We start from the raw sequence: 5,010 nt of genomic DNA on the forward strand, positions 1-5,010 counted from the left end.
GAGCCCATCTTTGCATGAAATGTTCCTTTGGTATCTCTGATTTTCTTGAAGAGATCTCTAGTCTTTCCCATTCTGTTGTTTTCCTCTATTTCTTAAAAGTCCTTACATATACCCAAATTTGACTCTCATATAATTTTTCACATCACAAAACGTTATTATTCTCTTGATCATTTTCACCAATTTGAGACTGTAAAAGCCATTCCTAGTTTGGCCCATACAAAAAGATACAGGCTATATTTTGCCAATTTGTAGTCTGGATTTAAGATAATAGTGAAAATTGTAATAATGAATATTAAACTTGAAATGAGTCATGTTTATAGCTGTTACATTGTACATAGCAGCAAAAAAAGAAAAGAGAAAAAGAAAAAACACTGAGTGAATATTCTTCCACTATTCAAAAGCTTTTATTCAACACGGAATAACAACATCATTGATGAACAAGTGACATAATGTGGCTCACATAGTGCTGAAGCTGGAAGAGGCTTCACTTTGATGAATAGAATTTGTATGAGGGTGAGAAATAGTTTAACAGTAGAGCACATACCGATCTAATGATAGTACATCTATTGAGAGAAGAGTTAGCAGATTAGAATGCAATCCCATTTCTCAGACCATGCTTAGATTAAACCCACAGGTAAAATACAAATTAAAGCATTAAAGAATTTGGCAAAAATCACAAAAGCATTCTGTGAGAATCCATTGGCTCTATGGAATCCACAATAGAGAGTATGAACATTTGATATTACTTGTAGGTTGCAACCTCCTGATAGAAGGCACAGCCCTTAGGTTCACTTGCTCAGTCGTGTCTAACTCTTTGCAACCCCATGGACTGCACACCAGGCCGTCCATCACCAAGTCGCGGAGCTTGCTCAAACTCACGTCCATCGAGTCAGTGATGCCATCCAGCAGCTCATCCTCTGTCGTCCCCTTCTCCTCCTGCCTTCAGTCTTTCCCAGCATCAGGGTCTTTTCTAATGAGTTAGTTCTTTGCATCAGGTGGCCAAAGTATTGGAGTTTCAGCTTCAGAATCAGTCCTTCAAATGAATATTCAGGACTAATTTCCTTAAGGATTGACTGGTTTGGTTTCCTTGCAATCCAAGGAACTCTCAGGAGTCTTATCCAACACCACAGTTCAAAAGCATCAATTCTTTATACTCCAGTTCTCACATCCATACATGACTACTGGAAAAACCATAGCTTTGACTAGACAGACCATTGTTGGCAAACTAATATCTTTGCTTTGTAATATGCTGTTTAGGTTCGTCATAGCTTTTCTTCCAAGGAGCAAGTGTCTTTTGATTTCATGGCTGCAGTCACCCTCTGCAGTGATTTTGGAGCCCAAGAAAATGAAGTCTCTCACTGCTTCCACAGTTTCCACATCTATTTGCCATGAAGTGATGGGACTGGATGCCATGATCTTCACTTTTTGAATGTTGAGTTTTAAGCCAGCTTTTTCACTCTCCTCTTTCACTTACATCAAGAGGCTCTTTAGTTCTTCTTTGCTTTCTTCCATAAGGTGGTGTCATCTGCATATCTGAGGTTACCTCCATTCATCCCCAGCTTTGCACAGGGCACAGAAGCAGGTTAGAGGCAATGATAGTAGATGAAAATTCCTGAGCACTAGTGAAGAAAGTTTCAAAGTTTTGGTGAGCAGAGAGGTTCCAGGAGACTCAGAGAGATGAACTGTTAAACAAGTTCCCTCACCCGCCTTCAAGTGCAATGTGATGAGTTCCACAGGCAAAGGCTTATATTTCACAAGCAGCCCCAGCCTGAGGGAAACCTGAACCAGGCCACGTTTCCTGGTGCAGTGTCACAGGAATAGCAATGACACACTGGGCAGACAGCTTCCCAAGGCATGTGGAGCCCTTGTTTGGATGGAGTTGATTGGTGTCTTGGCGGGCTGAGGTGAACGGACACTTTGCTGACATTCAGAGCTCCTGATCTGATGTCTGCTGGGTGATGCAAATGTCTCCTGGAATTTCTTTGAGATGTGCACTGGCATCAGAGGTCCTTCGTTTCCTGCTCCAGAGAACCTGATACTCTTGTGACAGTTTTTCCTCGTCTGTGCTTCTATAGTGTCTGTGCTTGTTTACCTTAAACCTCTACTTCCTCGTGAATTCCATTGCTTAGTGGCAACTGCTTGATAGTTTTCCTTGGCTTGTCTTTCCACTTCTGCTGCCAATACTGAATTCCTTTCTTTCTCACACTTAAATTTTTGTCTTTCCCAAATCAGGAGCAGTTGCCTGGTTCTAGGTGTGCAGACACGTTGGACCTAAGCTTCCACATGGTCCTTCGTTCTGTTGTGAAGGTGAGCGTGGGCAGAGCTCAGGGCCAACCTTATGCCCCTACACTGCTCTTGCTGCTACTAAGTCACTTCAATTGTGTCCGACTCTGTTTGACCCCATAGACGGCAGCCCACCAGGCTCCCCCATCCCTGGGATTCTCCAGGCAAGAACACTGGAGTGGGTTGCCATTTCCTTCTCCAATGTATGAAAGTGAAGAGTGAAAGTGAAGTCGCTCAGTCGTGTCTGACTTTTAGCGACCCCACGGACTGCAGCCCACCAGGCTCCTCCGTCCATGGGAGTTTCCAGGCAAAAGTACTGGAGTGGGGTGCCATTGCCTTCTCCGACACTGCTCTTAGGACAATTGATTCCCATTCATAACATCGTTTCGTCATTACAACAGGACACATGCGCATATGCTTTGATTAATCATTCCTCTTTTTTGTCTCTTTTTACCTCTAATTTTCATTTTAGTCTTCAAATAACAAAATAATATATGACTCTCAGTCAAGAGAGTGATAGCAAGGAATACTGCTAGTGATACACTTTTTATTACTACTTTTTTCTTTTTTGTACTGGTGTACAGTTGATTTACAATGTTGTGTGAATTACTGCTGTACAGCAAAGTGATTCAGTAAACATATATTGGGTTACCTAAAAAGCTCATTAGATTTTTCCGTACCATCTTGTATCTCCTCCACTAACCAGCTGAGGAAATGCCAGACTGTTTCCCAAAGTGGCTGCACCCTTTTACAGTCACAGCAACCACGAGCGAGGGTTCCAGTTGTCTGTCTCCTTGCCGACACTTGTTATTGTTGGTTTTGTTGTAGTCATCTCAATACAAAGTGGTGTCTTACTGTAGTTTGGTGATATACTTTTGACTTAAAAAAAAAAAAAAAAGGAAAGCCATGGAATTAGAATAAAGAGCCACCAAATTTGAAATCTTTCAAAATGCACAAAAAGCCCTTCAGACTTGTTGCAGCTCACCAGCTGCTTTGTGTTCTCTAGTTAATCCTCTTTTTCTCAAACCTCAGCTTTCAAATTAAGAAAAAAAGTTATTTTTGAGTTCAGGTGTTTTTTTTTTTTTAATTTATGCTTTGCATAAAAATATTTTCTTCAGTTTGAAAATTCCATATGTATCAAATTTCAGGTTTCTATTGGTTAAAATTTTCTTTCGGGGCAGTGGTGAGAGGAAGCCTAACCTGGGGACCTTGACATAATATGTGACATTGTATCTATTCAAAACCATTCAAAGTTCCAAACAACTGGATAATAAATAAAACGTGGCATAGAATCATTAGCAAACTAAAAACTATCTGAGATTAGTCTTTGCTGCTGCTAACTCACTTCAGTCGTGTCCGACTCTGTGCGGCCCCGTAGACGGCAGCCCACCAGGCTCCCCCGTCCCTGGGATTCTCCAGGCAAGAACACTGGAGTGGGTTGCCATTTCCTTCTCCAATGCATGAAAGTGAAAAGTGAAAGTGAAGTCGCTCAGTCGTGTCCGACCCTTAGCGATCCCATGGACTGAAGCCCACCAGGCTCCTCCGTCCATGGGATTTTCCAGGCAAGAGTACTGGAGTGGGGTGCCATTGCCTTCTCCGGAGTGGAAAACAAACCTGAGGGTAATTTCTGAAAATCCTACAGCATCCTCCATGTCTTTGTCTGTGGAAACAGGATTCCTTTGTTGAAGTTATACTTCAGCCCCATATTCCACCACTGATCTCATTTTGGTGGCAAGGTGGGAGAACTAGCCCTTGACTTTCCCTCAGGTCACCACCCTGACTGTTCTAGACCAGGAAGTCAGAGCTCAGTGCTGAAAAGGGATATGTGTGTGTGTGTGTGTGTGTGTGTGAGTCGCTCAGTGTGTGTGTGTGTGTGTGTTAGTTGCTCAATAATCTCTGACTCTTTGCAACCCCCTGGACTACAGCCTGCCAGGCTCCTCTGTCCATGGAATTCTCCAGGCAGGAATACTGGATTGGGTTGCCATTCCCATTTCCTTTTCCAGGGAATCTTCCTGACCCAGGGATCGAACCTGGGTCTCCAGCACTGCAGGAGGATTCTTTAACATCCGAGCCTCAAGGTAGCCGTGAAAAGGGATATTGAACACATATTTCTCAGAATTGAGTTTATCCAAGATCAGTCTTACATTAACATTAGAGATCATGGCTACAGATTAAATGGATATGATTTCCTGGTTTGCCAGATTTTTTGTCTGGTCATGATGACTAGATGTTAGAATTTCATTAGCCATTAAGGTAGACTCTGTACTGAAAGAACAAAATTTGGGTATTACACAGAAGCAAGAGCTCTGTGTTCAGTACTCCTGGAAGATAAAGGATATATGTTACTTCTTAAAACTCTCCTACAGAGTCTCATTATTTTTGCAGAAAAGAACAACTCTATAGAAATCATCAGTAGCAATTTCACTGACAACCTAATTAAATAAAAGGGTATAAGTTATTGTGATGTCAGATGGAGCATGAGCAGAAGAAACATATTATTTGTAATAAAATGAAATGAGCAGAATTGAAACAAAGTTATAGGAAACAGAAATATTTCACACAGAATATCATTAAAACCACATTCCAAAGGAAGCAAAGACTTAATATGTTCTACAATAAGCTATTTAATGTAAACGGTGATAAATAATCTATGCTATGATAATTAGCAATTCTGAGGCTAGACGCATAATTACCTGAAATTTTCATGAGTTTTCCATATGTTGGAGC

The sequence above is a fragment of the Bison bison genome, unplaced genomic scaffold (genome assembly GCF_000754665.1).
Source record: "Bison bison bison isolate TAMUID 2011002044 unplaced genomic scaffold, Bison_UMD1.0 scf7180017860456, whole genome shotgun sequence".
Taxonomy (NCBI): Eukaryota; Metazoa; Chordata; class Mammalia; order Artiodactyla; family Bovidae; genus Bison; species Bison bison.